Source organism: Artibeus jamaicensis, unplaced genomic scaffold (assembly GCF_021234435.1).
Source record: "Artibeus jamaicensis isolate MK-2021 breed Jamaican fruit bat unplaced genomic scaffold, CSHL_Jam_final contig_482, whole genome shotgun sequence".
Taxonomy (NCBI): Eukaryota; Metazoa; Chordata; class Mammalia; order Chiroptera; family Phyllostomidae; genus Artibeus; species Artibeus jamaicensis.
The window spans coordinates 11523588-11536342 of NW_026521857.1; positions in this window are offsets into that span (position 1 = coordinate 11523588).

A 12755-nucleotide genomic window follows, 5' to 3' on the forward strand; every position below is an offset into this window, starting at 1 on the left:
TATGTCTGAATATTTCTATGTTAACTATTGAAATCAACACACAAATAAAAATACTGTCTTGACTGTGGTAGATTTAAAAAAATCTAATTGGTTTCAAGATATCTAGGAGAAATAGATTAGGTTTGAATTTATTACCTCAAATTTACTATTTACTAAATGGTTTTTAAAAAAGGAAGTGGATAGGAAAACACTATTTTTACACACCATGGAACACTTTGCAAGTTTGCTTAATGCACAATGACTAAATAGGTGAATGAATAAATAAAATACCATCTAGGTGCTCACTGTACACCGAGGAAGATCAAAGGCACCCAGGGAAATTCTGTGCTCTAGATTAGGATACATTCTGCTGAGTTCATATTTTCTTTCTTCCAGTCTCACTTAGGGATTTTCAGGATCAGTACATTGTTCTACATTGTTTAAAAGTGAACAATAAAAAAAACATGAAAAAGTACCTTTACTTAGAAAGAAAATAGCAAGTTCCTCCATATAATCACATGAACTAATTTTCTTTTAAAATCCTGAATCCATTAAAGAGTCCTTGTCCCTCAGTTTACACTGAACTGTTTCTTAGTGGCTCTCAATCTAGAAGACCACGTGGAAGCTGGGAATACTAGAGAAAGATCGAGTATCAAATTGGAGAGGGCCCTGTGCATTATTAGTTGTGAAACATAAGTTCTATTTCATTTTTAAAATTCAAAAGCAGATGAGGTAATAAAAATACTTGATTAGGAACAAACTGCTCTAGAAGTTAATGAGATAAAACAACCATTCTTTTATCATTTCCCATGATGGCACAGGGGAATGGAAAGGAATGTTGGGATAGCAGGATCCAAATGAATTTTTCAGTCACATGCCTTAGATATGTTTGTGGTTCAAATAATGACTCAACTGAGGTCATCATGTGTCTGGGACTTCTATTTTCTCTTACAGTTGAGTTTATTGGGTTTTTTCCCAGTAAGCTCAAGCTCTCTGCTTCAGTATGTTCTCTTCACATGACCTTACCACTTGGACTCGCTAGCAGGGCAGTCATAGTTCTTACATGGAATTTGGGGCTCCCAGAAATGCAGAGAAGAAGCTGCTGATCCTGAAAGAGAGACAGCATTGCTTCCACTGTATTCTGTTGGTTAAAGCAAGTTTCAGGTTCAGCCCAGATATAAGGAGAACACACTATATAGACAAAGGAATGAGCACCAGAAGGCATGAGCCATTGTGTCACTCCAATGTATTTGGATTACGAAGTGCATTTTGTAGGCTTATCAACTCACAAGTCTAAAAACAAAGCTGCAGAACACTCATTCAGCTCCCGTGAAATGTGAGGATACCAGGAATGGGAGGTCACAACCTGGTGACTGGTGCCGGTCTTCCCAAGAAGTTCTAGTTCCACTGTCACCTTGAACATTAATTGTTTTGAGTGAGATAATTCTTTTCAATATCAGCAAACAGAGAAATTTTACCATGGTGCTGTGAACTACACTTTAGAAAAATCAAACACTGAAGGTAGAAATAATCTCTATTTCAGGAATATGAGTATTCTTCCAAAATTCTTACTCTGAATGATTTCTCATAAAAATAGAAATAAAGAACATGCAGAACTAACTGAATCTTATGTGGTTTATCTGAGGGCTGATGCTTTACAGAGGAAGACAAATAGTCAAAGTAATCTTGTGCATCAGAACACCAACATTTACATCTTTTTCCTCTTGTTTTCTTATGTGCTGGGGGTCGTACTGAAGGATGAATTAACCAGCAACTGTGAAGGTGACCGCTGAAAACTAATTTTTCTGCATTGCTTCTTTATGGTCAATTGTATAGTTTTTCTAAAGACATGTTTAATTGTATTCTTAAATAATTAACTTACACAATTTGGTCAAAAAGTTACAGGGCAATTCACACTTTTTTGTATATTTTACTATCTGTTGCTTTAGGACTGAGTTTAGTAAATTAGTATTCCAAGAGGTAGCAAGAAATATTACAGGGAAAAAGAAAACCCTGAACAGATTTTCATGTTTATTGGAGAATACATTTTTCTCTTCGTTTTAAATTTTATTTGACATATTATCCTAATTTTTCCAATCTGTGTTTAATCTCCCACATAGTAAAATTTTTAGGTTATCTCTAATTATAATCCAAATTTTTATTTTTCTGTCACAGAGATGGTATGCACTCAACATACATTTTTATGCAGCTCTGCAGCAGTGCATGAGATGAAATATTTGAATAGCAGCTGATGCTGTGTGTACTTTTCACCCCAGGAGATTTCTTTCAGAAAAAAGCAGTAACCAGGATGTCTCAGAGTCTCTCTATCAGTATTCACCACTGCTTTTATTTGCGGCTTCATTCTAATCCTCTGGTATAAGGATTGGAGTCATAAACATGCACTCTTTGTTAATGTTACACAAAATAGCCAAGGAAAAGGAAAAAAAGAGAGCAAAAATAATATTTTAAAAAGTGGTTGCTGGTGTTAAGAAATTAGACTTGGAACTGTAGCTGAAATTAACATGTCTGTGCACGGGCACGCCAGTGAGGAGCAACTTCTTTGTTGGATCATAATCAATACCATTCTCAGAAAAGCTTACAGGCAGAAACGCCTATTCTTCTTTGATACTTTAACTGACTATTTTTTGGAATTTATGGCTTTGGTGTATATGGGTATATGTCCACGTAATCAGTGTGTATTAAAGGGAACATACTTGATTATGTTTCTTTATTAATAAGGTGACTTCATTACTTGCCTGGAAACCATGAGATAGGTCAAAACCACCATCCCCATCCCCTATCCCCATTAACATCAGCTTCTCTGAACTGCTATGAATAATCTAAAGCCCTGTTCAGCTTGCAGCCAGATGTGAACAATCAAAGCTTGACACGGGGTACAAATAACACCTACTCCAGCCATTACTCTTAAATTGGAGCTCTGCCCTTGATAGAGGCTGGGACTTGCTCTGGCTTTTGTTACTTGCACATGAACAGTAGTAGGCACAGAGTGAGGAGGAGGCCCAAGTCTATCTGCTGCGAGCTGGAGGCAGATCTGGACTTTCCACACAGGAGAGTGGTCTGTATTAAAGTGGAGTCGGGTCACAGGTCACACAGTTCAACCTAAAGGACTCGGCGGACTAATGTGTTTAGCAGACGCAGACTACTTAAGTGAAACAAAACAAAACAAAATAGAAGGTGAGCAAGGGTACGAGCCAGCTTTGAAACCTAAACACCCATGTGTTCTCATTCTTCAAAATGTTCAGAAGCCTTCAAGGCTAATGCCGTTTATGGTTCACAGTGTTTGAGAAAAGGGAGTCCTGACATCTGACCTTGAATTAATGGGCGATTCAGAGTAGAATGAGAGTCTGGACAGGAAATGTTTTACTTACTCCCTTAGCAAGCCTCTGTGTTGGTTGGTCAGAATTTACCAAGATCCCAAAACTGTGTTTCAAAAGTAAAACTAACAACACTTTTTAGTTCCAGGTCATATCGATTGGCTTTGTTTGTGCGGCATGTGTCTGCGTGCCTCTGCCTTTGGGTTAGGCTGCAATCACCCCTTCTTTCTGGATGTTTAGGGTGTGTTGTGAAGAGTAACAGCATGTGCCATCTGCAGAGATGGCCCCTGCTGAGTTAATGGTCAAGTCCAAAGCATCGGAGCTATAAAAATCAGGAAACAGGTAGTCTTCCTTAATGCTCTATTTCTGAGTTATTTGTTTTATTTTCTTTTGCATTTTTCTTTATTGTTGCTTTTGACAAAAGTGAAATTGTCCCCTCTTTATAATCTTTGTATTGCATTGATTCCCTCAGAGGAAAAAAAAGGACATGATTGCAGGGTAAAAATAAACATGGTGTACAAGTTGTGATCGATACTACAAAAGTTCATGGTTTAGTGATTAGAAAAGCAAAGCAAAGAGAGATGGAATATATTCTTTAGAGAAGACATGTTTTACTTAAGAAGATATAAAATGCATAGAAATTTTCTCCCATTAGGAATCACTTAGTGGAGTGACAGGAACTCCTACACGCTGCAGATGTAAGTATAAAATGGTACAGTCTCTTTGGAAAACAATCTGGCTGTTTCTTACAAAACTAAACATTCTCTGACCAAACTATCCAGCAATTAAGCTTTAGGGTTTTTACACAAAGCCATTGGAAACTTATGTCCACACAAAAACTTGCACAAAGATGCTAATAGCAACTTTTATTCATAACTCTCAAAACTTGAGAGAATCGAGATGCCCCTCAGTAGGTACCTGTGCTACAACCAGAGAATGGAATATTGTTCAGGACTAAAAAAATGAGCTATTAGTTATGAAAAGACATAAGGAAAGCTTAAGTTATATTTCTAAGGGAAAGAAGCCATTCTAAAAAGGCAAAATACTGTATGATTCCCACTCTGTGACATTGTAGAAAAAGCAAATCTGTGGAGATATAAAAAAACAGTAGTTGCCAGCAGTGGTGGGTAGGATAGGGGGGGTGAGATGAATAGAAATAGCACAGAGGGTATAATGATTTTCTATCATCAGAATGTAGACAGTGAAAATACTCTGTATGATATTACAATAATAGATACATGTTATTATAAATGTTCAAACCTGTAGAATGTATAACACCATGAGTAAACTAGTGTAACCTGGATTTGGGGTAACTATGAGGTGTCAGTGTGGGTTCATCAGTTGTAACCCATGTACCGCTGTGGTGGTGGTGGATGTCGATGACGGGGGAGGCTACGCTTGTGTGTGTCAGGGCGGTGTGCAGGAAATCTCTGTACCTTCTTTCAATTTTGTTATAAATCTAACACTGTTCTTAAAAAAATAAAGTCTTCAAAAAAAAAAGAATACTTTAGAAGTGAAAAGAGAGAATTAGAAGGGGAATAAAATGTCATATTCATTAAACAGAAAAAGGAAAATTCTCCCTGTCAGCTTTTGTTCCATTGAGTACTGGTTGTTGTGAAGCTGTCTGGCCTTGTTATTGGTGGTCCAGGTTAAACCTCATAGAAATAACTCACTGGCTTAATTTAATTTTCAGCCACCATGGTTCTTAGAGCTATGAAGAGACACACCCTTATTTCTTTGGCCTATGGGAAAAACCACCACTTACAAGTATGCTTTGTGAGAAGGGTACTTCCCTGGAAAGCGATAGTTACGCACTGAACCTTCTAAGAAAGGAAAAGTCGCTGAACACAGATCAAGCGACTTAAAAATTGATCAATACAATATTAATGCTGAGAATGCCGATCGATTAAATGTACATGCATGTTAGAAACACTAAGAAATAAACTGTATAATTGAGTTATATTTTATATATTAAAGTGCACGGATCTTTAAAATGTTAATAAAGTTTTATATATTATACAAACTTCTCTCACCACCACACATGTTAAGACATAGAACATCCTAGCATACTCTAAAAGACTCCCACACCACCCTGCATTCAGTATGTGCCCCGAGGTGAACCATTGTTCTGTTTTACCTCTTTTTGAATTTCATATAAATGAAATATATGGGATGTATATTTTTATACATGACTTTTTTACTCATCATTATGTTTATTGCATTTTTTATATTATTATGTGTTTCATTAGTTTATTCATTTTATTGATGAATAGAATTCTGTTGCAGTTGTATACCACAATTTATTTGCTCATTATACTGTTGATGGATAGTTGTTTCTTCCTGTGTGGGGTTATTGTATAAACAATATTGTATATAACCTAAGCAAGACAAAAGTATTTCTTTTGGATGGATATATACTCAGCCATGAAGCTGCAGATCATAGAGTATGTAGATTTTTAGGTGCTGCCAAATGTTTTCCTAAGGCCGGGGTACCAAATTAACAGTACCACAAGCAATTCAAATAAATTTTCACTTTCCTCAACACTTTATATTCTTAATTTTAACCATTATGCTGGTTTGGTACTTTTCTGATATGTTGAGTGTTTTTAAAACATTTATTGCTATAATGTTTTCTAAAATATGATTTGGAAGTTCAGCTTAGAAAGTTACTCAAGAATCTTGGGTACAATGTCAGTTTCTTGATAGTAAAAAAAGGGTAAGAAAAAAGATAGTTTACTTAGTAACTCTTACTTAGTGCCTATGATGTGCCCTGATATTCCTTTATTCCCACATACATTGGGAATTGACGTTTTTCCAGATTAAGACATTAACAGTTATTACTTTGGCTTCAGGATGATGTTCTTTACCTTGAACAATCTAATGCCATGTTGAACAGTCATTGGTGTGCCTTTTAGTGTTTGAATTTTTATAATGAATCACCATTACCGTTAAAATAAAAAAATACAACAGTAATTTCCATTTTGAAAAAGAAATCTATTCCTTCTTTTTGGCCAAATAAGAAACCAGACACATGCCTTCTGAAATTGTATTATGAGAGACAATCAATGACCTGTTTACTTCATTGCCTCATTTTCAAAGGCCTTTCAGATCCCAGCTTTAAATTAATAGTCTTATCGCAACCTCTGAAGAGTCAAATATTTACACTCTTCTTTTAAGTTTCAGCAATTCTCCCTTATCTAATATTTTCCTTTTACAAAAATACTCTCATGTTTATTGTTTTTCTCACTGACACAATTAGCCTATTTAAGAAAAGAGACTGGATATAAAATGTTAACTTGAAAGGAAAACCAGTAATTTTCTAAACCCCAGAAACAAGTGTATGAGGGAAGTATCCAAGTTGGCTGAAAATACTTCACTGGAACAACTTGATTGGCATTTATTGTTTTTAAAGACAAAAATACACCTTTAATATGAACCAAAGCCCTTCCAATTCTCACAAATTAAGGTGAGGGTCAACTGGAAAGGTAAACTTACTGTATGGAATTTATGCTTTAAGCATTTTACATAAGACCAGGTATATAATAGACAATCACATTTCTTTTTTTTTGTTTGATTCATGTCATTTTTCTCTTGTCCAAGTACTGTTAAACATCAGTACTGTCTCACTATGCTTATCTTGTGACTAAATGAATGCCAATTCATTTTTGTATTAATTCCTTTTACTGCAGAAATGCAAAATATTTTCCTTGAACGATGATAATAAACCACTTCGACTTCTGAAACATACCAGATCCAGATCAGTTTTTTAATGTCTTCATTAAGGACAAATACATTATCCACAACTGTCACCAGGAGCAAATAAATTAGCTTTCTTGGATAATGTCAAGTGACATGGCCTAAGTCTGGCATGCCTCTATTATATACTTTTTACATGTATCTTTCTATATTTTCCTATGTGATATAAAGTTTAGTGCTTGGAGGTATTCAGATAATTTCACTGGAATTAGCCCACTTTCCCTGCACATTTGAGTAGATCCACACCATTGAGTCAGTTGAAAGAAAGCCTAAGTGATGGTGGGAGGAGACTCGATGTGGGGCAGTGAACACACAATACAATGTACAGATGATATACTATAGAATTGTACACCTGAAACACGTATAAGTTTATTAACCCACATCACCCCAATAAGTTCAATAAAAATAAATGAATAAAAAGAAAGTCTAATCATTTGACATAAATGTGTTATCTTGTGTTTAGCAATGTCAGTTATATATCTGGATACAGAAGAGGGCGGGGGCCAGCTTTCCACAAGAAAAGCAGTTTCTGATGCTGTCCTTCAAACCTCTGTTGTAGAATACAAATGACTCAGGTCCTTTTTTGGAGCAATGGTGCTTTACTAAAGAAGTCTGAAATAGTTCTCTTTAGTTGCTGTCAATCCAGGTTCGTTAATATAGTCCAGATAGAACTGGACTATATTAAGAGAGAGTGGGGAGCTGGGAAACTAACTAACTGAGTGACTAACTAACTAAAGGTCAGGAAGAATGTGGGTGAGACAGTGACCAGGTTTTTGTAGTTGTAGTTGCTATTCTAATTGTGAGGAATGATCATTTTAGGCTGTTATTTTGGATACGCACCAGTGGCTATTCTGAGATTTCTGGATAGTCTGGTCAGGACATGGCCAGATGTGATGAAAATGTGACTTCATGGGAGAAGCAACCAAACCAGGAAAGGGCATGAGAGGCATGTATGACCTTCCTTTAGATGGAAGGTTCTGTGTCCTTGTAGATGTGAAGTCTTGATCTGTGAAGGTGTGTGTATCATGCCAAAGGAAAGAATATGTAATTTTTATCAGTCTCTCTTGTGTGACTTTCATTTTCATTATGTATAATGGTGGCATGTGGTATGTTCCACAGAAGAGAGACCTTTCATGGCAACAGGTCTACACGGATGGCTGCAGACTGCAGCAACCAGAAGGTAGGAACATATTACCAGCTCTGACATGATCTAAGGCTTAGAACAAAGTAATGAAGTCTTTGAGGTACTCGAGAATCGGTGGTTGAAAATGAGAGCAAACCACCCAGTAAATGATAAATAAATAAAATATTTCCCTTCTCCCCAAATCTGCAAAGCAGTTCCAGTTTTTAATCCATTCCACATTAGAGTGGTTCTAGAGGCTCATCTGCAAACACTTTCTCATTCTTATTTACTCACCGATTCAACAGATATTGTTGGATATGTTGTTATGTAAGTTTCACATTCCTTGATTGTGACTTTTTAGGCAGACAGATAGACATTAAAGTTAAAAGACAGGCAATAGTCAGATAATGGAAGGCCTGACTTTTCCCGCTAAAGACTAGGGATTTATCCTATAGGATCTAAAAAACAATATGCACAAAGGGAAATTATTGAAGGACTTTAAAGAGGGAAAATGATTGCTTTTAAGTACTTTAGTAGTCACTTTTCTTTTACTTTACATGATTAATTTAAGACCACGTCTCCAAAATTTACCTGAACATTAGAATCACCTGGGGATCTGTTAAACATTCCAAAGTCCAGACCACATCTTAAATGAATTAAATCACAATCTGCGGGCATGTATGTTGGGAAACTCTGGTTTAGGAAGAAAGAAAAAATGGGTATTATTTGGAGCAGATTGAACTGACTTGAGATGGGGTGGGCCAACTTATTTTATTTATTTTACATTTGTCTTTTTCATGACATTTTACTTCCTCATTTTTAAGTGATGCAGAATGGCGATATAAAACGGTGTCAGGACCTCTCACCAAAATAAAAATCTATTCAGCTGGGTGACTGCAGAGCAGTTTGCATCCTGCTACTGGGAGTAGGAGCTCAGGGTGATATCAGAAAGATGATTTTCTAGAGACTATATCCTTGGGTCTATAAATTTTCCTTCATTTTTCCCATGGAATTATGCCTTATAGTAACATATTTAATATAACCTAATATATTTGTACAATATTTGTACTTGGAGGACAAATAATATTTATTTTTACCACAATTTAGTGTTATGTCTGAGTAGGCACAACCACATAGGTCAGTTTAAGTATGCCATTTCCTTGCTACTCAATGCACATAGGGATCACTGAACACACACAAAAAAGCCATTTCCATTATGTGCAGAGTCACTCCTTTTTCTTCTACTTTGGCCTTATTTAGATGTTGGGAAGAAAGTTTGTTTTTCTTTTTAATCACAAAATGCATAAACTCTTACTGGTCTGGCTAGCTAATGACTGTAAGGCAGAAAACTCACCTGGGATGCAATATTAGAGCGATTCTGGCCCTACCTACAACATTAGGAAATTTAATATATTTGTCAGTAATCTGAATTTTAAACAAGTGCTTAAATGTGTTTGATATCATCGGCCTGCTGTCACTTTTAGAAGCACTGATTATTTGACAATAAATAAGGGGGAAAAACTGTTTTAAGGTGTTTGGGGCCAATCAATTTTTTTTGTGGCTTTCATGTTTGCCATAGACATTGCTCTGAATCTGGATGATTTTTCTCCCCCCACAAGGCCCAGGAAAAATGTCCAAGCTGAGCCCTCTTCCATCTGTTAAGCTGTGTCTTCTCTGTTTTCCAGCCTTCCATGGCATGTTTGCCTTTTTCTCACCACCATACTGTACTTGTTGGAGCTCTGGATTCTCCTCATTCCTTTCCATTGTCTCCTGTCCTACATCCAATTTTCTAACTTAAGAAAATTATCATCATGGCGCTCAACAATGAGGGGCTCTTCCTGGGCGGTGAGCCAGTGCAGTCACTGGGGGCAGAGGAGCCCTCTTGGGCTCCTCGTCCATTCAGTAGCAACTTTGCTGTTCAGGTGGGAGGATACAGTGGGATGAATGTTAAATTAGGAACCTCGTGATCTCGTCTTGCTTTAACGTTTAACAACAGGATGCCCTTGAGCAAATTCCATTTCTGAAGTATAGCTTTTTCGCCATGGAGTTTTAGGAACTAAATCTGTTCCACCTACTAAGTGGAGTTTTAATAAAAAGAAGTGGAAATGCTGTATGTCAAAGTAATTTGTGGATCTTGAAAGCCTCAAAAACGTCTGAAGTGGTGGTTCCTGAAACTTAGCTGACATCAACTTCATCTGCAGTGATTATCGAAACAGAGCTTGCTGGACCCTGTCCCCGGGAGGTTTGATTCAGCAGGGCTGGTAGGGCCCAGGAGTCTGCTCCTCCAGAACGGTTCTAGATGATGTCGATATTGCTGGTCCCAGGATCACACTTTGAGAACCCTGGTCTAAGGTGTTTTTACAAAGTATACTAGTCTTTCAGTTGACATACGTTTTTTGTGGTTTCCTGTAATCTAAAATCCCAGAATGCCATTAGTAAATTTCAAGTGTGCTAATAATAATTTAAAAATCAACCAGGTGTATAGGTCTTCATAAAATACCCACTAATTGGGAGCTAGAAGCAGCAGAAAACAGATCTTCCATGAAGAAGCTCCACAAATCTCCAAAAATTTTATTTTAAACCTTTAACTTTCTTGGATAATGAGTTAATTTACTTTTCTGAGCTATGGAAATGCCCAGTATTATCTTTGAACTGAAGCCAGATATGCTCTATTGGGGCAACTAAGTAAGGGCCTCCTGCAGGCCTTCCAGCCGCCTGCATGTTTAATGGTGCAGTCCTGGGTTACTGTAATGAGGAGGAACAGGATACCAACAGCTTCAAAGCAAATTTGCTGCGCTATAAGTGGTAATGCAAAGAGCACACTAGACAATCTTAGCTGGAAAATTAAAATATGCCACAACATACCTATAAAACTCTTTGCAACCAAGCCAATATCATTTTGGCTTATGGCCATCAGACCTTACAAAAAGAGGTTTATTAAAGAAATAAACCTGTTGTAAAATGATCTAGAGAAGATCTGATGGGTTGGGCCATACTTCGAGGTTCCAAATCAGACTACATCTAGCTACACAGGCAGAACTGGCTGGATGTCACTAAAACTAGGAATGCCTGTAGGTTCGTATGTGATATGGCTTCTACAGCATATCCCTGTGTGCTATGTGCACTTGACCAAGGTTCAGAACAATCAGGCCTTTGAAGGAATGATGGTACAGCCTAACTGGTCTTTCCCAAGCAGTTGTGTAGACTGTTCAATTAAAAAGAAAAGATGGGTCAGCCTGAAGCCATTCACATGACACGGATTAGCTGTCAAGGTTCTACAAAGTCCCCAGCCAGGGCATCCTGGCACACTGTTCTGTCAGGGTGCAAGGATGGCTCATGACAGCAGCGTGGCTCTTGGTTGCCCTCTGCAGGGACAAACGTCAGGAACCTTGTTTGGGGAAAAGACTCAGAAGTCAAAAGACTCTTTGAAAGATATATATGCTTATGGTAGTAAATTTCAAAGCATGTCTGACTCTTTAAGGGCCTATCCAATGTGGGTGATTTAACTAGCAGGCAATATTTTCAGGAGCCAAGTTTAGTGCTTTAGATGCACAAGGCATTTGCTGACTTGGGAAAACGAAGTAATTTGGGTCTGGGACCAACAGGAGAATAATGAAGACTATTTTTCCCTTTCCCCTTTCATCAGAAGACTACAGCTTTGTGAGGTTGATCTTAAGATAAAAACAAAACACCATCTCTCTCTCTATCTATCTCTCTCTCCCTCTCTCTCTCACACACACATGCACAGCTCTTGTTTTTATATATTTGGTAATGATGTCAGTGGAACTAATGAAAAGCAGATTGGTCACAGCAATATAGAAAATCAATTCTCAAGCTCTTTCCTATTCAGGTTTTGCTAGTACATTGCTCTCATCTGTGACATGAGGGTCTCAATGTGATTTTCAAATGGGATGTTCAAGTGGAAGTGGAGACACTTGCCCCAGGTCACACACAATAGTAAGTGATCTCTTTCTTAAAATGGATGCTTTCCATGGTCTTCAGTTTCAAGGCTGACAGGAAAGCATTTTATAATTCTCTCTCATGAAGTTTTTTCTGGGTAATAGAAATCATCAGCTGAAAATGAGATATGTGCCTTACACATTCATTGATAAATTAACATTGACCAAACTTTGGGGGTATTTTATGACTTCACAATTACCTCATCTACTCCCTCACATGGTAGCAGGACTTGAAAGTAGTAAACTTGGAGGTGTAAATAATTTTTTGAAGACAGATCCAAGACTACAGTCCCTAGTCTACTGCTGAAGAATACACGTTTCCTCCAAATATTTGCATCAACGTGTCTTTAGGAAGTACAAGGACTGAGGACATTTAGGGAAGAGCGTAAAATTATTTCTAAATAGAAACCTACGCTTTTGCTATTTCTTTTTGCCGAGGGGAGATAAAACCATGTTCATCCATTCTGGGTAAAAACAGTGCAATAATAAGAAATTTATGAGGGGCGAGGGTAGCACGTGCGTAGGGAAAATGGTAAGATTTTAGAGGAGTAGAAATAAGAAGTTGAGAACCAGGTAAGTAACCACTTTGTGCCTCAGTGTTCT